Genomic DNA, 24,346 nt, shown 5'->3' on the forward strand with positions numbered 1-24,346 from the left:
ATTTTATTTATTTGACAGAGAAAGAGAGATCACAAGTAGGCAGAGAGAGAGGATGGGGGAAGCAGGCTCCCCACTGAGCAGACAGACCGATGCGGGCTCCATCCAGGACTCTGAGATCATGACCTGAGCTGAAGGCAGAGGCTTAACCCACTGAGCCACCCAGGCGTCCTGAGTTGGTATTTTTTTTAAATGTTTGAAATGTATATTGATCAACACATTTGCAAAATAGTACATGAAACCGAAAAGCTTATGTACACTATTAATTTCATCTATTTTCAAATTTATTTTACCACTAACTCTTTTGGTCAAGGAATGTACATCAATTTAGGGAACCCTGATATATGGCAGAATTTTTATGACACATTTAGGCCAATGGCATTTTTTTAAAAATAATTTTGAGACATAAAGGCCCCAAATTGTGTTATCTTAGGGGATTTAAGATCTAGGATATTAAGATTTAAAGAAACAATGTAGCCACTCAAAAATAGCACCATATTTTTTCTTTCTTACCGGTATATAATTTATTTTGTAGTTTAAAAGTGGCTTGCTCTGGAAGTTTAAGCAAAGCTGGGAGTCAGAAGATCAGATTTCTAGGCTTCTCTGGAGGGGGTGCTGAGTGAGTTTAATCAAATCACATAATCCCAGTGAACCTCCTTTTTGACATTTGCCTAGTACATATAATTACATACTCAAAGTCCACCTCACAGAATTGTTGTAAAGATAAAATAAGAGAAAAATAATCTCTAAGTGTTTAAAACTTGTTAAGTTTAATGTAAAATTAGGGAAATGGTTGTCCCTTAATATTAAGCAAATAAAAGATGCAGGTGTCTTCAAACCCTATTTATTTCGACTAATGGCCCTTTATTTGAGGACAACAATATTATTTATTTATTTTTTAAAAAGATTTATTTATTTTTTTGACAGAGAGAAAGAGAGCAAGTGAGCACAAGCAGGGGGAGTGGCAGGCAGAGGGAGAAGGAGAAGCAGGCTCCCTGCAGAGGCGGGGAAGCTGAATGTGGGATTTGATCCCCGGACCCTGTGATCATGACCTGAGCCAAAGGCAGTCGCTTAACCAACTGAGCCACCCAGGCGCCCCGAAGACAGTAGAATTTTTTAGAACTAAAGTGGGATTTAGAAATAATTGTGCCACTCTCTTGATTTTTTTACTGAGAAACTGAAGCCAAGAGATAGTAAGTGATTGGCCTTGAGTCTTATAGGGAAATCTAGGAGGACCGCCAGGTCTCCTGACGCAAGTTCTCATTCCATGCTAGCCTCCCAAGCAGTCTAGAAGAGAGAAAACAATGAGCTACCTGTTGAGTCAGATATTCTTGAGTATCTTCCTCCCAGATATTGTTACTTTTTATAATGAGATGTTAGTATTATCATTTTTAAAGTCCTAATTCTCGTTCACTGCTCTGTTTTGACTTTATAGTATATTTTGGCTAAAATATTAGGGAATTGCTTTTTAGCAGTAGATTTTTTTTCTTCTTTTGTGTCATGTTTTAAAAAAGAAATTTTGACAAATTACTGTGTAATGTGCTAAAACTGAAATTATGAGAGAAAAGATAAACACGGGCCATTTATAATTTAAGTTATTATTTGTCACACCTTTACTGTTTTGACGTTTAGAGCACATAGAATTTGTTAACATACCCTCTCCACCATACCTCTTTCAGTGTTTTGAAGAGAAAATGAGAAGGTATGTTTCTTTGTGACCACTTTTGAAAATATTATCTTTTTTTTCTTTGCCTCAAATATTTACTGAGACAGAAAATAGCATTGCTTATTTTTATTGGGCACACTTAAAAAATAACTGGGTATTGAATAAATGTGTTATCAGTCAATACATATTTGCTGAGTACCCTCTACAGAGGTGGTTTGTTAGGTGCCGATGATTTTAAGGCATGCCTACGGTCTTTGGGCCAAGAGGCCATGAACATATTTATTTACTGTTGCATTCTTTTACAACATGAGATCAAACATTTTTCTGTATTTAAAAATACCTAGTTTAAAAAAAAACCTTTTAAAATAATTTTCTCTATTTGTGTTCTTTTTGCCCTCATGTGAAATTTGAATAAAGAAATACTGTAAATAGAAAAAGTGTGAGTAATTTTAGAACCTCCGAATAATATGAAAGGTTAAATTGTCTATGCTTTAATAAAAGAAGCAGTTAAAATTATTTTAGTCACTGGAATAGTAAGTATGTTTGTTTAAACTGTAGCACACCTAGACAGAAATAAATCTTGTTAAAACAACAACTTACTACTGACCTGCTTGCTTTTGCTCATTCTGGGTCCCCGAATCTCGACTGCAGTAAAATAGAAAAAGTCTCCTTGGCACATTTGTAATAATAGCTCTAAAAGGTTCTTTAACCTGATACTTTATGAAGAAAAAATAAAAAGGATTAGCTATGCATGCCTTGAATTTATAGTCTGAAATGAGAATCCAAACATTTTATTGTATACTATAGTTACCTAAGGCATGCTTAGATACTGCAAACTGCAAATGACCTTTTGTGGGATTTTGATTCAATCTTCACTTCCGTCTCATAGAGGAACCCCAAGTCACTCTATGAGGTTGTTCTGCATAGTGGTTTGATCTGAGTTGTTGATTATGTTATTTTTGTGAAAAACATTGAAAAGGTATACAAGAAGACACTGTTATACATAATACTTTCTAGTCTGTAAGTTCCTTGAAGTCAGAACTTCTTTTTTTTTTTTTTTAAACATCTCTAGAGCCTGCGTATATCCCTATTGATAGGTCCTGGTGTTTTAAATATTTGTTGGATAAGTGAATAAATGGATTTATATTATCTTATGCACCATAATCCTCTTTTGTATCTGATACCATTCTGGTTTCTAGCTAGTCTTCCTGAGACATTTCCTTTTTTGCTTTAAACTCTTTATTACTATTTATGAAAAGCTGTTACTTTTTATTCTAGTTATCTGTTGCTTAAACTATTATGTCTCCTAATTCTGTGGGTTAGGAATTTTGACAGGGCATAGCAGGGATGGCTTGTTTCTGTTCCATGATATATGGAATCTCAGCTGATATAACCAGGAACTGTTAGGAGCTGGGACGGCTGGGGACTGGCTGAGCATATCTTTTTTTTATGGCCTCTTCACATGACTAGGTTGGGCTTCCTCATAGTATGGTGATTTCAAGGTAGTCAGACATATGTAGCAGCTCAGACTCTGAGATAAAGGGCTCCAAAGTCCTAGGCTGCAGGTTCAAAGCTCTGAAGTTCCAGAATATCACTTCTGCCACAGTGTGTTGGTCAGGCCAGTCAAGTCACTATGGCAACCCCAGTGTCAGGGGGAGTACAGTTACTCTTCACTTCTCAGTGGGAGGAGTGGCAAAGAGTTTATTGCTGTCATGAGTCTTCCAGTTTCTAGTCTTTATGTATTACTTGCCATTGTTACTATTAACCTTATTAGACTGTGGCTTTATTTTAGGATGTTCAGCAAAACGTCCGCTGTTAAGTACTTAGGGACCTGATTGATGGTCCTTTCTCCCAGTCTCCACGCTATGTTGTGGCTTGACTGCCTGGAGTGCTCTTTGTCCTAGACCTGTGCTAGGGAGGAGCGTTAAAAATTTCTTTGGGTAGAAGCAAGAACTTTTTGGTTGGGAGTTCATGCTCAAAATGAATTTTCCCCATGGTGCCAGGAGGGAGTACCTATATTTGTATTTCTGTGTGCGTGTGTGCATGTGAGTGTGTGCACACGCGTGTGTAGAAATACACCATTTCATACTAGATGGCAGTGGTACTTAGAGATCTTGATTTTATGTATTATTAAAAGTTTCCCCCCAAATCTAGGGAACTGATGACAGGATTGCCAAATTTTGAATTTTGTCAAGTTATTACGTGAAAAAAAATGACCATCAGCTACAACCACCATTTCAGAAAACAGAAGGAAAATTTAACCCCACAATATAATAAGCTCACAATCTAATAATAAAGGAGAATCCTAAAATTTAATAAAATTTACCTTTATAGAAAAATAAACCTCTACATTTTTTCCTCATTTAGGTTTAAACCTGGAAAAGCTTTGTTCTTGAGCTATACGCAGACATTTTAGGAACCACTCTGGTAGGGCCTTATTTTGATCTGTCAGCGGAATTAAAAAAAAAAAAGTTGTACCTGAAGGATTTTTCAAAATCTGCATTTCATAGCCATATTTACTATGTAAACAATGGGGGAATTAACTGACGTAATGGTCCTTCTGAGAAACATCCATTTTAGTGTGTGTTACTCGATTCCTTTTCAGTTCAGAAAGGTGTTAGTTTCATTAGGACCTATAAAACAAAATAAGATTTAAATTACCAGCGCCATGCAGTGTTGTCTGGTCGTAACAGAGTTGCTGTTTGTAGTCCGCGGAGCTCAGGTTCCATCGACTTCAGCATATCCTATTATTTGTGTGAAGATACTTCACATCTCTCCTGTTATTTGTCTTTCCTTAAACTAATAGGAAGCTTTGTCCCTCAAGACTTGATATGAAAGACATTGAAATAATGCTAGTCTTAGTCTTACTCCAACTGTAAGCATAAATGTGAGTACCGAAATGAAATGACAGAAAGTCATTGGTGATAATAATGGTTATCCATATGATTCAGCATATCCATATAAGTAATTTTAGATTGTCATCGGAACAAAAATATGGTACTAGAAAATTTTGTGGACATTTGTATATGCTCTTGGACGTTGAGGCTCCCAGTTGGAGGAAAAATTCAGCTACCACGGGTGGTTTTCCTAGCTCTTCCACGTTAGGTTTTAGAATTGCTTTCTTTTCTTTTTAAATTCAGTTCTTTGTGTTGTATAAAGTTCTCTTTTTGTCACAGCTCTTGAAAATTTTTCTTCAACACCTTTTAGCCTGCAATAGTAGTATTTTCTTCCGTTTTCTTTGCTTATATAGGCATAACAGGCTGATAATTGAATAATCTTGTTAGTGACGCATTTTGGGGCAACTCACTGGGTCGTACTGAGTGAATTTGTTGGGTGACTGATGCTTGTGGCTATTTTTGTAATAGCTGGATGTTAGAAAGCATCTCCTTGACACCAAATTGTTTTTTCTGGGTGGGGAGGAAGGTGGTGGGTGGGGCCAGAAGTGCAGAGGAGTGGAGCCCGGGAGAAGGAACTGAGATGGAAACAACAGAGGAAAGTGGAGGGCTTGAATTCAGAAGAACAGAGATTCCACTACTAGTTCTTCCTCTTGGTTAGCTTCAGCAAATCACTTAAGTCCTCTGACTTAGTTTCCTCACCTGCAAAATGGAATTGATAGATGCCATGTGAATGAAACCTGTTTGTGGGAAATAGTAAAAATAATTGTATCACAGCAGCTGATACCTGATTCTTAACAAGAAGTAGTTCTCCTCTTTACCCTGTATATTTTGGATATTAGAAAGCTCATTTCCAGATCTTTTCAAGTTTAATTTATATTTTATATTGTTAGATTTTTTTTTAAGATTTTATTTATTTATTTGTCAGAGAGAGCACAAGCAGGCAGAGTGGCAGGCAGAGGCAGAGAGAGAAGCAGGCTCCCCACTGAGCAAGGAGCCTGATGCGGGACTCGATCCCAGGACTCTAGGATCATGACCTGAGCCGAAGGCAGCGGCTTAACCCACTGAGCCACTCAGGCGTCCCTGTTAGATGTTTTCTTACATGTTCTAGATTCACAACTAAGTTACCTCTCATACATTTTAGTGTATGTAATGCCCTTCTGTGATGTGAAGGTTGACACATAAATTTGATGATGATTTCTATAGTAGTTAAGATATGATGGGAAAACCAGTGTCTTTAGGGTAGTGTTTGTTTTGGGGTTCATAGAAACTGCTTTAGTAAGATGATGGAGTGAGGTACTGTTGTTGTCAGGTACTAGTGAGGTACTAATCTCTTTGAACTTCAGTTTCCCTCTTTAAAATGAGTAGTTAAAAAAAGTTATTTTCAAGTTTCTTCCAGAGCTAAATTTTTATTCAGAATGGTGCTAATGCCATTTTCTCCAATATTCCTCACTGTTTTTGTCAGAACCTAGACATGCAGCAAAATGAAAAACTGCATTTTAAATTTTTTAACAAAACAGGAAACTCTATATAGGCCCACACAATAAAGCAGATTTCTGATGAAATATCTTTTTTGGTAATATTTCTTCTGAGTGACAGTTGGATCCATGGGTTGACTCAGTGAGATCATACAGACAGACAATAAACATTTGACTAGGTACTAACTGTACTCCAGGGATAAGCTCTCCATTTTCCAACATAGTAAGTTCCATAGCTTTTTTCTTAGGAATCTGGTAGTCATTTTTGGAATACCATATTCTTGCTGGAACTCTGTAAAATATTGCTACATTTAATTATCTTATATAAATTTGTAATTTTACTTTTAAAAACTTACCTGTGACATAAGATTACAACCATGAACATATATTATACATATGTGTAAACTATTTTCAGTTTTTGAAAAGTACCATTTAGGGCTTGCTAGCTACTTTTCCTTCTGCTTTTATTTATTTTTTTAAAGATTGGTGCTGCCTAGCAGGCGATCGGAGTGGTACGAACTTAATGCCGGGAGCCAGGTGGTCATGGGCTTGACACCAACTCCATCACATGTCCTATAACTTTAGAAAAACTGTGTTACCTTTTCCTGGTTATAAAATAGGTGTGACAGAACATCTTTTTAAGAAGACTCCTATCCTCCTTCATACTCTGTGTGTGTGTATGTATGTATGTAGGGGGAGCTAATGAATATTGCTTTTATTGTGTTGAAATGATGATTAGGTTAATATGGTCATATGCTTTTGAAAGGTGTGCCCCCCCCCCCTTTAGGAGGTGGGAACTGACTTTGACAGTAATTTGGGGAAAGAGGCCTGTCCTGAGAGAGAAAAACAGAAACTCAGAGGGGGGACAGAAAGTTTGTGCTGGTCCTTGTGAGGCTGGTTTTTGAAATTACTGCTAGTGCTGGGGATGAAGATGGTGTCCCTGCCCTGTGTAGGCAGATTATGTAGTTTGTGTTGTTTTGGTACAGTTACTTACCTCTTGTTGCTCCATGGTACTGAGGTACTGAGGTAAGTTTTACACAGGCTTGTGTGCATTGTCCTCAGGGGTATTAGGGAAGGGTTGTAGGCTTATTTTGTATCGGTCAGAGTGGTCATTGCAGCATTAATTAGGGAGGAGAACCTCAGGAGAAGGTAAGTTTCTGAGAAGAGTTCACAATCCTATTTTATTTTCTCTCCCTAAGTGGATTTCTTTCCTCTACTGTTGGTATTTTTAGGGTATGTATACATTTTATTAGGGAAGGTAGATATTTCCTCTCAGACTGGTTTGTTGTGAAAAATAAACTGATAATATATGGAAATCCTCTAGTATTCTGGTATACACAGTAAACTTCAGGAGCTATTCTCATTTTAAGGAGAATGAAAGGAAACATCCCAGGCAAAGATTATCTGCATTATTGGGAGAAAAACAGTTAAAATTCTACTTGTTGCATGTTGGGGCCTTTTATTTTGGTCAGATTGGCATGCTGTAGTCTTGTTTGGGAGTCATCTCTGAGCCTTTTATCTTTGTTTAAGAAAGATTAATTTCTGCTCAGTAAATTGTTTTTTCTATTCTCTCCTATAATTCCTTTAAAGACTGTATTATTGTGTGAATTTTGGGCCTGAGCTCCCTAATTAGAGCCCCAGGACTTCTGTAGGAATGTTGTTTAAAAATCACTAATCTAGCAGCAGGTTGTTTCCTTAACCAAAGGGGGACGAAACCTTAGCCTTGCCCTCAAGAAGCCCACAGTCTAGAGGGGAAGATTCATTTTAGCATAAGGTAGTAATGATAGTAATCATTTGCACATGCTGTGCCCAAATCCTTATATCCTATTCATTTGTCAATACTCTCAGTTTCTTCAGTCTGCTTTGTATCTTTGTCATTCCAGTGAAACTGTCCTAGGAACGTCATCAGCACGTTCAGCTTGCCAGAGCAAGTAGAAACCATGGAATTCTCAGTAGCATGGAGAACTCTCTTCTTGGAACTGTCTCCTCTTGGACTCTGTAGGACCTGTCTTTGCTGGTCTTCTTTCTGCCTCTGTCTTCTCCCTAAGTAATTTTAATCATTTCTTTGGATGTAAATGCTATATTTAGGTTAGTGACCCCACAATTTTTTTTTTTTTTACCCCTGCGCCGTTCTCTTCCAGATGTGAGCCATGTTCATTCAGCTACACGTATGACATTAATTTTTCCTGTAAGTCTGTCTCTGGACAAGAATACTATTCTTTGAAGAGTTACTGTTTTATGATAGTTGCTTTATTTTCTTTGGTTCGGACCATTGTGAGAGACAAAAATGAAAGAAATGATCATATGAGATTTATGAATTTGATGGGTAGGTTGTTTTTCACTATATCATATATACCAGTTATATATGTGCACCTGCCTGTAGCTTAGGAATTTTTTAATTATTTATTTATTTATTTATTTATTTATTTTTTTGCTTAGGAATTTTTAAACTGATGATATATCCTTTCCTATATATTTGTTTTGAACTTTTTTTTTACATTTAGTGTAGAAGTTATTCAATTATAAATCTAAGTCTCTACTTGTTTTAACTTAACAATTAACTGAACTGAAAGCATTTTATTAAACTGAATTAAAGTAACAAAAGAATATCTTAAGATGGGGCTTCAGTAATTTAGGCACCAGTTCTCAAAAACGGGAGATTTCTCTTAGCAAAACCTCGAGTTTAAGAACCTTAAGTTAGATGTATAATAGGCAGAATGAGTCGTTGGAAAGAATAATTACAAGGTCAATTAATGTTAATACAAAAGTTACGAGCTAAATGTCGTTTTAAGGCAGTCTTGAGATGACACTGTTGAGCCTCTTAAAAGACTTTGGAAAATGAGAATTATTTGTTCAAGAGTTTAATTAGTTAAGAGTCATTGTCTGCAGGGTAGGTAGAGACTTTTAAACAAAGAAAACACAAGCTGTCTGAAGTATATATAGAAGTTAATCAGTTACCTTTTAAATTATTCTTGAGTAGTCTAGATGTTATTTTTAGCATCAACTTAATAATTGGGAAAGAATTATACCTTATATAGTCCACATTCTTTATACATTATTTATATTATTAAGACTTTTGCAACACATCAAATTTGGGATCTTAGTGTTATAATATTTTGTAATAAGAATATTTTACATATTTAATATTATATTGCTTAATATTTAATATTTTATTAAAATTTGTGGAAGCCATACTTTAGGTTACCTTTTTATATTATATAAAATGTATGTAATATAGATAAAATAAAAACACAGTGTCTTGTTCAATAATCTGAAATAGTTCTCATAATTAAGTCTTGAAAGTATGACTTTCCTCTTGATGTAATACAGTTTGAAACATGCCGAGTTAAAGGTATGTTCTCTGGGGCCCCTGCGTGGCTCAGTTGGTTAAGCATCTGCCTTCAGCTCAGGTGGTGATCTCAGGGTCCTGGGATCAAGTCCCCTCATTGGGCTTCCTGCTCAGCGGGCAGTCTGCTTCTCCTTCTGCCTCCCCCTCCCCTTGCTTGTGCTTGCTCTCTCGCGCGCGCTCTCTCTCTCTGATGAATAAATAAATAAATTTTTTTAAAAAGGCATGTCTGGGGGTGCCTGGGTGGCTCAGTGGGTTAAGCCTCTGCCTTCGGCTCAGGTCATGATCCCAGGGTCCTGGGATCGAGCCCTGCATTAGGCTCTCTACTCGGCGGGGAGCCTTCTTCTCCCTCTCTCTCTGCCTGCCTCTCTGCCTACTTGTGGTCTCTCTCTCGCTTTGTCACTCTATGCCTGCCTCCCTCTACTTGTGGTCTCTCTCGCTTTGTCAAATAAATAAATAAAATCTTAAAAAAAAAAAGGCATGTCTGTTAAGTTATTTGAGAGTTTTTATGTTTTTAAAAAAGCCAAAAGAAAACAAATTATCGTACTGCCACTGCATTAGTCCCGTGACCTTGGACAGAGTGCTTCACTTGTCAGTTACATTTCTGTATCTACAAAATGGAGGTGAGACTAGCAATACCTGCCTCTTAGGGATGTCAGGAGGATGAAAGCGGGTAACTTATATAAAGCCCTCTGCCAGAAGCATTTAAGAAATCGCAGTGATTGACGATGATGATGGCGGTGGTGCTGGTACACCAGAACAGCAGTCTGTGGCCCATCTCTCATTCTGGTCGCGCGACATGCTCTTTTAGCTGGTATCGCAGATGTCACTTCATTTTCTTCCTAGCTTGCTTTGCTTCCTCTGGCTCTGTTCCTAACTCTTCATGTAAATAGATAGATCGAGAGAGAGAGGGAGTATGGAGCCTATCTTCTCCTAACCCTCTACTACCTTTTGAAAAATCATCAATCTGTAGGTTTAATGCTGTCAGCAATCTTTTTCCGTGTGATGTGTGCTCAGTCCTAGGTTTTTTGCCTCAAAGTCATGATGTGTTATTCGTGCAGCCAAGTTGATGCTCTCCTTGTCAGATGTTTACACCATTTGCTACTAGAATTGCCTTTGTTGGGGTGCCTGGGTGGCTCAGTAGGTTAAGCCTCTGCCTTCGGCTCAGGTCATGATCTCAGGGTCCTGGGATCGAGCCCCACATTGGGTTCTCTGCTCAGCAGGGAGCTTGCTTCCCCCTTCCCCTCTGCCTGCCTCTCTGCCTACTTATGAGCTCTCTCTCTCTCTGTCAAACAAATAAAATCTTAAAAAAAAAACACCATAGAACTGCCTTTGTCCCTTACATCCCTTCAGTGACACAGTAATCATAACTATCACCTAGGAAGAAAGGGCAGGTACATAGTGGTTTTTAAAAATCATTTATAATTTTTTTAGCATTGAAAAAATTGAGGTATAATTTGCATAGCATGAAATGCACCCATTTTAAGGGTATTATAGGATGAGTTTTAGTGAACGTACACAGGTATGTGTGCCTTGTGTTTCCTGCACATCTTTCTTTAGCATCACCCACAATCTAGTTTTAGAACCAGTCTGTCAGCCCGAAAGTTCTCTTGTATCCATTTTCAGGCGCTCCCCACTTCTGTTCCTTAACTCGGGACGGCACTAACCTGTTTTTTCCTCTGTAGTGTTACTTTTTCTAGAAATTTCAAATTAATGGAATTACATAACATGTTATCTTTGGCTTCTTTGATCTGGCACGTGTTTTTAAGGTTCGTGTTGCTGCATCCACGAGTCATTCACTCCTTGTTGTCGAGTGGTATTCCAATGCATGGTGTCCTGCATTCTAGAAAATCCATCCTCCAAAGATAAACAGTTGGGTTGTTTGCACTTTCCAGCTGTTCTAAACATAACTGCTAGGATCATCCTTGCACAACTACTTGTACGGTCATCTGTCCCCAAGAGAAGTGAAAACACACGTTGGTGTGAAATTGTTGGGTTATAGGATGAGAAACTTCCAAACCATTTTTCATTTTATCAGGTTTTTTTTCTTTTATGGTCTTCATTTTTATTTTATGCATGTAAAATATACATGCATTTATGTGGTGTAATAGCTAAAAAATTTTTCCTAATCTACAATGATTTTCTCTAAGAATCATCTTCTACAAGTTTTGTAGTTTAGTTCTTACTTTTATAGGTCTATGTTCCTATCCATTTTGAGTTAATTTTTGTACATGGTACGAGGTAAAGGTCAAGGTTCTTTTTCCCTCTCTATGTGTATAACAGTTTTGGGCATCATTTGTTGAGAAGACTGACATTCTCTCATTAAATTACCTGGAACCTTGTTGAATATGAATTGATATAAATGTGTGGGACTGTTCCTGGACTGTGTTCTCTTCTGTTGTTTAGCATTATGCTAATACCCCACTGTTTTGATTGAACTTTATAGTAAGATTTGAAATTAGGTAGTTTTTTTTTCAACTGTTGATGTCGTTTTAAGGTAGCCCTGGTTCAGAAATTTCCCTGCAGTCTCCATGTTTATATGTCTCTGGAGGGTTATGAGCAGATAAGGCCATTAGGACGTTCCAAGGAAAATTGGTTACTTAGGGTAGGACAGGCCTGAAGCTTCTATTTTTTCATCATTTTGCTGAGTTACCTGTCAGAGCTAGCATAATTTAGCAGGATCATATACTTGGTAGGGTAAATGTAATGCCTACTGTATACCAGGTGCTTTATGTAATCATCTCGTTTAATACTGCTGCAAACAGGACATTATTATCCTCATTTTATATTTGAGCCCACAGTAACACTTCCTAGGTCACATACCTAAGCTGTTGCTAATGATAGAATAATATTAACAGCAGCAGTATTTATATGATAAAGCCAGGTTTTGAAACTGGTTTGTCTGATGATGCTTAACCCTGCGAGATTCTTTCCACTATTTCGTGCTGTCTTCTTTTTCTTTTCTCTTCTTCTTCTTTTTTTTTTTTTTAAGATGTAATTACTAACTTTAGAGAGAGAGTTTGGGGGCAGGAGGAGCAGAAGGAGGGAGTCTCAAGCTGATGCCATGCTGATGGTTGAGCGATCTCACCACTCTCAGATCATGACCTGAATTGAAAACCGGGAATCGGAGGCTTAAGGGACCAAGCCACCCAGGTGCCCCCCCCCCCCACCCCGTGCTGCCTTTTAATGGTGACCCATTGCTTTGTGGAGAGGCAGTTTGTCTTTTTTAGCTCCTACCATGGAAATAGCAATGTTAGTAAGAAAGAAGGTGACATGTACCCCTCCACCCTTTCTTGTAAGGTTCGTGCCTCCCTTGTGTCAGTCTGCCAGGACCAGGAAAGACTTCTTACCCTCTCCCTTCCTTGAAACACACTCCTGAAGGAACTTGGTGAAAAACTGTTGAGAGTAGAGCGATGTGGCTTTCTGGCAGAGTTGTTACTGCCCGTACTACTGGCTTAAATGACTGAGATTTTCCCTTAGTAACTTCTAAGACATTTTGTGATTCTGTGTTTTTAAGTATTTTATTAATACTTCTTATTAAGAATGTTACACTAAGATATTTTGTACTGTGGAAATGATCCGCACCTTTACGTGTCCTATATCTTTTTTCAGCATGGGTGCATTGGCACCTTCTCCTCATCCTATCTTAGCACATGAGTGAAAACTTACTAAATACTATATATCAAGCAGTAATAGTTTAATAACATCACTCCTACTAATAATCACAACTTTTGGCTGTTGATTGTTGCATAGTGTGATGTCCTTGAGCGAATTAGTTGTTGGTATAGAATTATAATGGGCTTAAGTAAGCCAGCATAATGAATACATTTAGCCTAGCAGAGCCGGAAAGAATTGATGACTCCTATTACATAACAGTTTATTGCACACTGCTCACTGACTGCCACTTGAGGAGAATCCATTCGTTTTACTTACTGTGATAACTTCTTATTTGCATACAGATTTTCTTTTTGTTTTTCATGAATCATCTCTAACACCCTAGCTGCATTTCATTACATTGGATGATCTCCAGATCTCCAGACCGATCAGGTCCTGGTAAAACTCAAAATGGACTTTTTTCTCTTTCCTTCCCCTTTAGACCTCTTTAGATTTAAAGTAGTAAACATTAATACACAGAAAACAACATAAGCATGTACTTGTTTGTATTCCTCACTGTGCATCTTGGAAACACACTTCTTTAGTGCAGTGGAAGTGATTCTTGTGTGGATCAGAAAAAATGCTGCAGGTTCCTTTGGAGTTACAAAGTCTTTGTTCTCAAAGATATATGCAGACGAGCAGGTGCCTTCATGATTGAAATGCTCATTTCTTCCTTACCTACATTTGCTCTTATAAATTGTTCAGATTGTCATATATGTACATATAATTCATATATATGACATATATGGCATATTTATATTTGTATCACATATATATATATGGCATTTTTGCATCATTTTACTCAAGTTTTTTCTTGAGATAAATTATTCCGTCACTTTTGAACTTCTTTATACAATTATGACTTAGATTTTTATTTCGACAGTTTCAAGGCTTTTGATTCCTTACAATAAACTGTGAATCAACAAATTCAGATTGCGATGTGAGTTTTATTTATTTGTTTACTTAGCCAACATTTACCATGCACTGTGTTACTATTTGCTGGATGCTGGGCTGGTCCAAAGGAGGCAGTCTCTACATAGGGATCTCGGGTCTCTGCTTCTTCTCAGCTTCCAGTGCTCCTGATGAGACCTAAGCAGCTATAAGGACATGTATTAAGAATTATGGTGGGAACTCAGAATTTGTAGACTAGACACCTCATAATTCACAATGAAATGAGGCCTTACATATTTTACGTTTTTTTTTTTAACCAAGTAGGAGTAATGCAGCAAGTCTACTTCTTGATTTATCATGCAATTTAATGGCGAGATGTTATTAATGAGTTAGTTGTATATTGGTTGTAAAAATCACATCCACTCTAATGAGTCCAAGAGGATTCTGTGTCTTTTTATTCACGTTTGCTTGTTTGTTTGCATTGCAGATTTCTCTTGGATTTGGCTACAAATTTATAGATCTTCTGCACTGTGTACAGGCACAGGTGAGTAAAAGTTAAGTCATTCTGTTGGAATATTTTGATTTTTAAGTAAACTCAAATATTTAAAAAGTATAGTTTAGCAAAATAAATTGTAAACAAAGCAAATATAAGAAACAAAATGTATATTTCTCAGCATTTCTGTTGTATTATAAAAATTCTGTGGGAATGTGTTTAGAAATTAATTTGAAGGTCAGGTGATCTTACCATTTATCAGTGTTCACTGTGTATATTTGGGAAGAGTTTACACATACCCATTGGATGAGGTGATATAGAATGTCCCAGCCTGGCAAAATGTTTACATTTCTTTTTGTATATAAATAAAAGAATAGCTGCTGTCGATTGTGGCAGCAAATGGAGCTAACTAAGTGTTTTAAATTTAATGAGCAGGCTTTTCTTGTCCAACTAGTCTGAAATAGCTTCTCAGTCACTTCTTAACACACAATCCTGATAGATTTTTATCATGATCTTTATTATCACCTGATATATTCTTATTTTTTTATAGTCTTCCCTACGAAAATATAAGCTACATGAACATTGAGACTATTTTTGTCTTGGTGAAAAAATGGTATCCCTGACTTGTAGAATAGCACCTGGTATATGGGAAAGACTGAATAAATGTTTGCTTAATTATTGGGTAGTAAATACCAAGAATTTATTTATATTCAGAGTCATGGAACTCTGCTTCTATAAATAAAAGCTAGAAATAGTTTTTATACTTATTTTTAAATATGAAATTAATTTGTATCAGGTACTTAAAGTATATGGGTCTTAAATGTTCTGAGAAATTACCTGTGTTGCATATTTTATGTCCTAAAGTGTGCTTAATCAGGATAGAATTCAGAGGGTAATGCTTCCAATTCTGTATTTATTTTGTCACTACCCTAGAAGGTTCTTTTCAAGTTACGGACAAACCTGAAGCAGGTCTGAGAACTTCTTACTTACTTCCTTACTGGATTATGCTACCATATCGGATAGGTTTTGTGGTATCTTGGTAGGGTGAGGGAATTGAAAATCTCTAAAAACCAGATAATTTAAAAATTTCCCACTACCTGTCATTGGAGATAAAATTTAACTTCCTTACTTAGTTTTTGGTTTCTAGATTGGGGAGATTTTTTTGGTCATTTTTCCACCATCTATACTGATGTTTGAATTCGTTATCCTAGAGCTATAGGAGGGATGCTTGGCTGACTCAGTTGGTAAAGCATGCTGCTCTTGATCTCTTGACCTTGGTGGTGAGTTCCAGCCCCACACTGGTCATTGAGCTTACATAAATAAATAAATAAATAAATAAAGCTATAGGAATACGCAGACCACCTATTTCCTTGTGTCCTTGGCAGTTTAGTTTAGGTGTTCCAAGTTACTGGTTGCTATTATTGGTTTCTTGGTTTGTTTGTTTTGTATGTTTTGTTTTTTGATCTTTCTTCAGGCTTTGGTCTCTTCTGCCACCATGATTTTCATATATAGAAAGAATTAAGTCTGATCTTTAGGGTTTTTTCCTAAGTAAAAGTTTATAAATTATTTTATTTCTTATTCACATTTAATTTTATAAGTGCAACTTGCAGAGATTCCCTTGATAATATTAATAACAGCAGCTATTACTTATTGCTCTCTTACTGTGTGCCAGGGATTATGTAAGTGCTTTTGAGTTATCTTTAGAATAACAGATAAGGAAATTGAAGCTTAGAGAGGTTAAGTGACTTTTCCAAGGTCATATCAAGTAAGTGGCAATTTGCCACTCCAAAGACCTTGATTTTAACCACCAACCTCTATTTTATGTCTAAATGGCCCTGAATACAAGCATATTTGTGGCAGTAAGTATAATATAGGAAAATCATGTTGATACGTGAGGACTTCAAAATTAATTTAAAAGTCAAACATTATTTTGCTTCTATTTCATTAGCAGGTCCTAACTTTTAACCTTTATTTCAAACTGAAACATGACAACTCATTAGAAATTTAATGACTATCTAAACAATTCTACTAAGTTGGAACTAAAGTTCCATCCTGGCACTTTCATTTCATGCTCACTTTTGGGGACGGGGGAGAAGCACATGGGGGAGAGCCATTTTTTCCATTATAAATGTGGTATGCTATGAATCAGCATTCTTTATCTCTTGAAATATTAGAAATTATAGTTTACAGATGGCATTTATAGTTTGGTAGATGAATCATTTTTCTTAGAACAGGTTGTATAAAATGTAGCGACTATAGAATTACTTAGAACCCTTATCTTGAAAGGTAAAATAATTTATATCTCTGGCAAAATATTTTTAATTATTTAAGAAATGAAGTGGCATAGTTTTGAGAGTAGAGTTGGTTCAAATAGAACTTCAAATAGAACTTTATTTAGTTTATTTTCAGGGCTGAGAAGGACATTATATAAAAATATTTTGAGTCTTACATGTATAATATTGTGGACAAAATGTTCTTGAAGACAGTGTTGTTGAATACATCATAAAAATTTTGATTTGAGAACAAGATTGATTATATTTCCTCACACTTTCCAACAGGTTTGTGTCTATGAGTACAAATACAAATTTCAGATTTGAGTATATGGAAAGGGAATTCTGTAGTTTGAATTAAAAAGTCAAAATTTATCTAACAGACGAAATTGTGCTTTTTAATCTATAGCTACATCAGTATTTCCATTCCACTCTCACATTTTGAGCATTTTTAAAGTTAGCCAGTAAAATATTCTTAGAATTGATAGTCAAAACAGGAGCAAACATTAGATAAATTGTTTGACAATATAGCCTTGAAATGTAATTTTCTCTTCACTATGGAAAATTGAACTCAGTGTGGAATCATATGTACTTCGTATTTATTTCTAAGTCTGTTTTCTGTATGCCAGAAGATTTGGGATGGGAGAACAGGGTGGGGGAGGAGTGGGTGAAGAATTGTTTACACCCACTAGTTAGAGCCAAACTCTTCGATGCTAATAGATGGAGAGGGAAGTTGTCCAAAGTACAGTAAAGTGTGATACACTTCTTGTAATACTAATATACTTTATTGTGTACTAAAATACTAAAAATCTTATTAAGCATTTCAAGACATAAAAGAAATTATGTCCATGTTGGCTATGACATAGTTGAAAGTACATTTCAAGTGAGTTATTTGTTGGGTTTTGAATTCCCTCTTCATTCATAGATGTGAGATGAATGATTGGCTGCCTGATTTAACTAAGAGATGTGTAAAATTCCCCTGAACACAGGGTGGCTTGATTTGAGTTGGAGATCTGAGCCATTGAAAATCAGTATTAATATAAACAAACATTGAAAGCATTTAAATATATTAAATATCTTGCTTTAGGCCAAATCTGCGGACATTTAATTGTATTGCTACTTTGTGGTGTTTCCTTGAAATGTCAGCATGGTAGGCACTATGATCTGGAAAGTAACAAATATTTTGACAGCTGGCAAAATGCCCTCAGTCATTTGACAATGGGAGCTGGAATCCTAACCCTAGCCTCCCTGGGTAGGCTCCTCTGGTTTCAGTGAGCAGAGCGGACTGCTGAACTCAGGCCTACTGGTAGGTGGAAATTGCCTTGCAGTGGGTGTTACTGACACAGAGCCATCAGTTGGAAACTGTTTTGATGACAGGCCAGTTTTGAAAGCATTTTTACTATCCCACTTTCCTCCTTTTTTATGTACACACTAGTGTAAACAGACTGGCCTACTTTTCCCCATGAAACTAAATTCATTCAGCACTCTTAACTTTCCTTTCTCGCTCCCCTCCTTCCTTTTACCTTTGGGCCATGACTCTTTTCCTTCTGATTCTCCTTCCTTTTGGAAATATTTATTAATTATTTATATTGTGCGAGACTATGCTAAGTCCCTTGGAAACTAGCACTTTCAATACCCCAAATTGTTAAACTGGAAAAGGAATATTGCTACAAGCTTAACTCCATATTTCCTTGCTCAGTGTTTTCACACTGAATTTTGGCTTTCTGATTTTTCTTTTAAGGAAAAAACCTGAGCATTGATTGGTGAATGTCTTTTCTTACTAAAAGTCTTAGTCTGTCCACGGTAGTAGAGGTTATAGCACCAGCAATGACAACAAAAAGCTATCTGTCATAAGTAAATGTTTCGTTTGTATGGAGTTCACAAGGCTTTCAAAGTGGACTCTGGGAAAGGTACATACCTCCTGAGGTAAGTGTACTGTGCTTAGTCAGGTTGAGGTAGTCACAGAGTCTAGGGAATCTGTTTAGAACCATATCCTTGCGATTTCCATAGGTACAGACAAACAAGTGTTGTTGTTAAGTGTAGAGTGTTGTTGAAAAAATACCAGAAATACAGGGGAGCCTGATTTTTCTGATTGACTTAAATTTTGGAATAGCAAAATTTAGAATTGCAGACAGCAATTTAAAAACATGTTTTTGGTGTGGAGGTTCCTCAAAAAACTGAAAATAGAGCTACCCTACGACCCAGCAATTGCACTCCTGGGTATATATCCTAAAGATACAAACGTGGTGCTCCGAAGGGGCACGTGCACTCGAATGTTTATAGCAGCAATGTCCACAGTAGCCAAACTATGGAAAGAACCTAGATGTCCATCAACAGATGAATGGATAAAGAAGATGTGGTATATATACACAATAGAATACTATGCAGCCATCAAAAGAAATGAAATCTTGCCATTTGCGACAACGTGGATGGAACTAGAGGGTATCATGCTTAGCGAAATAAGTCAGTCGGAGAAAGACAACTATCATATGATCTCCCTGATATGAGGAAGTGGAGATGCGATGTGGGGGGTTGGGGGGGTAGGAAAAGAAAAAATGAAAGAAGATGGGATTGGGAGGGAGACAAACCATAAAAGACTCAATCTCAAAAAACAGACTGAGGGTTGCTGGGGGGAGGGGGGACGGGAGAGGGTGGTGGGGATATGGACATGGGGGAGGGTATGTGCTATGATGAGTGCTATGAAATGTGTAAACCTGGCGATTCACAGACCTGTACCCCTGGGGATAAAAATACATTATATGTTTATTAAAATAAATTAATTAATTAAAACAAAAACAAAAACAAAACAAAACAAAACAAAAAACATGTTTTTGGGGACACCTGGGTGGCTCAGTCGGTTAAGCGTCTGCCTTCGGCTCAGGTCGTGATCCCAGGCTCCCTGCTCAGTGGGGAGCCTGCTTCTCCCTCTGCCTGCTGCTCCCTCTGCTTGTGCTCTGACAAATAAATAAATAAAATCTTTAAAAAATAATAAAATAATAACATGTTTTTAAATAAAATTCATAAAGCTGTTTCTTAGATTATAAGAAAGTTGAGTTTCAGTTTAGAGCCATTTTACTGTGAGATCACTTTCTTTTTTTCTTTTTTTAAAGATTTATTTATTTATTTATTTGAGAGAGAGGGTGTGGGGAGGGAACAGGGAGCCTGAGACAGGACTCCATACTGCTGCGACTCTGGGATCCTGACCTGAGCCCCTGAGCTGGAGGCAGATGCTTAACTGACTGAGCCACCCAGGCGCCTGAGAATACTTTTTTTAATTGGAAGTTCCTAAGTGTGACTTCTATTGCCATAGCTGGAGTTTTTCGGAAATCATTAAAATTAAAAGCATCACCAGTCTGTACGTGTATAAATCCTTTGAGTTAACATGTCTTAGGGGAGGTAGCGCCAGAGTGGGAATTGTCGGAGAAGGTTAGAGTGGACTCTGATTTCTCAGCTGTGGTTTTCTGTACTGCACTATGGGTGGATGTGTGTGGAAATGGGGAGAAGTGGTTTATAGATGGTTAGCAAAGTGTGTTTTCCTGCTTTGTTCTTGTTGTGTTTGGCCTTTAGATTTTTGTTCAAACCTGTATACTCCTACTTATCTGGATACTAGAGTTATTAGCTTTAAGGACAAGGTCTGTAATAAGCAAAATTTCACGTAAGTGAGACCACAGTAACTTCAGGAATACATGGCATTTGATTTTAGGATAGTAGGATTTTTAGCTAAGCCGTTCACTCTCACTTTGGAAGGAAAGTGACACATGTTATTTAGAAGATAACACATGTTATTTTCTAGATAGGTGTTGAATTTGAGTCAGTTGACCTTGCCAGAATCTCCTTAAAGATAAAATAGCAAATACATCAGGCTGCTTCCACTAAACACGTCATAGTCTACTTTCGAAGCTCAGATCATTTATGTTATTCTCCATTGTTTACCATATCTAGATGTAAAGGATAATTTAAACATTTATTTATGAAATTATCCATATCCATATAATTAAATAGGTTTTCTTTTCTTTTCTCTTCTTTTTTTCTGTGATTCTTTGGCCTTAGGATATAGATGTTTCCGTTGAGACTTCTATGGCTAGCTTAAGACTCAGATAAACTGGAGGAATCCAGAGAAGTTACCAGCAAATTTTACAAATTGTGATTTTTAACCTGCTTCCATGCGTTAGGTTGTTTAAGCATTATTTGCTACCTCATGAATGATTCACGGGTGTCTACAGTCAATGGAAATACATTTTTTGTCCTAGTTACACCCTGCCTTCCCATCCAAAAAGAACAAAAGGAGGATAAGATGTATTTAGCACTTAATAATGGCTTAAGGGTAATTTAACCATATACTGTAAATGTATGTAGTTTACTTTTGAAGGATTTCTTAAATATATGTCTGCATGCAAGGTTGATTTTTGTGGTCTCCTAGCCTATGGGATTGTTTGCCTTCACTGCTTTTTTTTTCTTCTTTCTGAAGTATTTAAAGATACTGAATTGGTTTTGAATTGATTAATTTGAGGACTTTCTTGTAACAGTTTTGACTTTTGGGTGCTAGTTACATAAATTTTATAAGCAAAATCATACACTTGACATTTTGTAGCCTCGACCTAAAGGTCTGGAAATTTGCCACCTCTCAGTGTCACAGAGATGGAGCACAGTTTTGCTACACTTCCTTGAGAAGTGAAAAGGACTGAAAAGGCAGAAGTGTCATAGGCCAGGGTGAATTTCAGTGGAAAGATGAATGGGGAAGTTTAGACTTACCAGTACCTTACGTGAATACCGAGACTTCTAAGTCTTGATTTTAAACTATAAAATAATATTTTCAAAAGAAACAACTGTGTCATAATTATTGAATTGGTGACTTCAATTGGTGTAACAAGAGTAGGGGCAAAAGGGAAACAGTTGATCTCTCAATTTCTTTCAGTTCTTTGTCACTCAAAGAGTGATTTGATCTAGGGACACTTGGGTGACTCAGTTGGTTAAGTGTTTGCCTTCGGCTCAGGTCATGATCCCAGGGTCCTGGGGCTGAGTCCCATATCAAGCTCTCTGCTCAGTGGGGGACTTCCTTCTCCATCTACCTGCTTCTCCCTCTTCTTGTGTTCTTTCTGGCAAATACAAAAAAAAATGTGATTTGATATAGATTTCTAATTTTTTCTTTTATTAAATGGCAGTTTTATTACAGTCCAGAAGATAAACTTTTGTTTCATAGGTTATAAGACAAAGTGTGAAAATAGAAGATGGTTTTGAACTGACATGCTTTGAAATATATTGTGGTTACTCATGCTATTATATTTGAATAGAATAGAAATGTAAAATTCCTTTGACTTAAACATCTTTTAGACAAATTAGGCTTGTTTCATGAGCATTATTTATATACTAAATAGATTTTGTTTTATTAACCTAGTGGAATCTAGAGTTTATCTTTTCTTTGCAGCTAGATGCTTTGGAATACATAAGATTTTCTCTAATGTAGACATTAGGTGTTTAATGTTGCTGCTGCTTCGAAATACACACAAATTTTCATAAAATCTTTATTGTCTTACGTGTAAGTTATTACTTCTTTGAACTTGTCCACTGATTTATTTATATGATATGTCATGGTCAGGTTCACACTTTCTCTTTAAAGTATCTTTTAAAAATATAAAAGAGCCTTTTGTAAAATACTGCTGTTATCTTGTGAATGTATTTTTATTTTAACATACCCAAAATGCCAGTGCATTATTGCATAATGTGCACTCAACCTATTTATCTATTTCCCATCTTATTTTTTTCCCCTCCTTATTTTTTGTTTTTTAAAGACTTTATTTATTTGACAGAGAGAGAGATCACAAGTAGGCAGAGCAGCAGGCAGAGAGAGAAGGGGAAGCAGGATCCCCACTGAGCAGAGAGCCCAATGTGGGGCTCGATCCCAGGACCCTGAGATTATGACCTGAGCTGAAGGCAGAGGCTCAACCTACTGAGCCACCCAGGCGCCCCTCCCCTCCTTATTTTTAAGAGGAAAGCTGTCCGCTGTGCCAGTCACAGGCCCCACAGACACGCTGCCATGGTGGTTGTCCTTGAGTCCCTGTCCTGCAGGTCTACACCTGCCACACCAGGAGCTATACACTTACTTCTTGAGCCTTTGTGATTATTTTAGGGATAGCAAATAAGAGGCATTTAGTTATTACTTGTTTATTCCAGTACATTTGGTATCTTTGGCTTATTGTGATACTTCTGCTTCAGTGTTTCATTTAATTAAGTCATTATTTTTACTGAGGTCTCTGTTGATGAAGGGTCCTATTTCCTACTAAATTACAAGGGCTGGTTATGAAAATAATATATCTGATCATTGTTTACATAGCACATTGAGGTTTCATGAGGTAGTTAAAGTTTTCACAGTGATCTGGAGCAGAGATAAATATAGGTTACCTTGAGGGATAGAGAGAAAAGGAAAAACAAACATTTACTATTCCTTTTGGCAAGACGTGGTTCTTGGCCTTGGCATGCGTTATATCAACTTAAACCTGGGATAAATTCCTTGTGTCAGAATGTGAAGCATGTTCTGAGTGTCTCTAAATTCTCTGATTTGAAGTTGAAACGAAACCACTTTTTATTTTCAAAGTATTCAAATTTTATTTCTTACACTATAATGTATATAATGAAACGGAACCAGGTCTTTCAACTCATCTGCTTTTAATTGAATCTTGTACAGTTGCATAGACGTTTTGTGCCGCCTTCTAAACAAGTTAAGTAGGAAAAATTATTCTGATCTCAAAAATGGGAAGTTTTGATTAACTGATCCCATCAGGTACTGCAACATGAGCTTTGTCAGAAGAAAACGCTCAAAAGTTGTAAATCAAAGATGTGAAGAAAATTGAGTTAGAAGTATCCTACTTTATTTTTTCTCATTAGGTAGAACGACATGTCAGTTGATGTTTTTTCATTGTTTTAGTCACAGAACATTCTTCACATTACAGTTGCCTGTATGTGTACATGTAATTTCTGTGTCAGTGTTATTATGTATATATAAATTTGTCTTATTTAAAATAATAGCACTATAGGGGTGCCTGGCTGGCTCGGTTGGTGAACCACATGATTCTTGGTCTCGGGAGTGTGAGTTTGAACCCCATATTGGATGTGGAGATCACTGAACAATAAAATCTTTAAAATAAATTAATTAATTGAATAAATATCATTATATTACCAAATAGTAATAACCATGCTGTAACCCCAGACAGGTAGAAACTAGGACATGAACATAAATTAAGAGGTATATGTTTAAGTCATCTGTTTAATTAAGTGTAGTTTGCTTATATTTGAGTACATTTCTTAGTTATAGAACAATCATCAGTGTGGTTTCAATGTAGAGACACAGATCTGGAAACAAGTATTATCAACACAGATCCTGTTTCAACCATAGTACGGGTGAAGTAGAAAGCCCTTGGAAGTGAAAGATGATTTGTAATTGCTTGCATGCGTATTGTGCTTATCATGTACCAGGTGGTGTTCTGAGTTCTTCTCATAATAATCCACATAATCCTCAAAAGAAATTTATTAAGTAGCTGCTGTTACATTATCATTTTAGGTAGGGGGAACCGAAGGCACTGAGGGGTCCAGTTGACTTGCCCAGTGATGCTCACCTGCTTTTATTAGCTCGTTAGAGGCAAAATTGGGATTCAAACCTAAG

At 36.7% G+C, this 24,346-nt stretch overlaps 1 protein-coding gene across 3 annotated transcripts in view; it reads left to right on the plus strand.

Annotated features, from left to right (window-relative positions):
• NCOA2 (nuclear receptor coactivator 2) overlaps nucleotides 1-24,346 on the plus strand; it is a 294,244-nt gene that overhangs the window by 83,852 nt on the left and 186,046 nt on the right. For all 3 annotated transcript variants that reach the window (XM_080803158.1, XM_080803159.1, XM_080803157.1), the window contains exon 2: nucleotides 14,414-14,470. The gene's annotated coding sequence lies outside the window, so the exon portion shown is untranslated. The remainder of the gene's footprint in view (nucleotides 1-14,413; nucleotides 14,471-24,346) is intronic.

The sequence above is a fragment of the Martes martes genome (assembly GCF_963455335.1).
Source record: "Martes martes genome assembly, chromosome: 4".
Lineage (NCBI taxonomy): Eukaryota > Metazoa > Chordata > Mammalia > Carnivora > Mustelidae > Martes > Martes martes.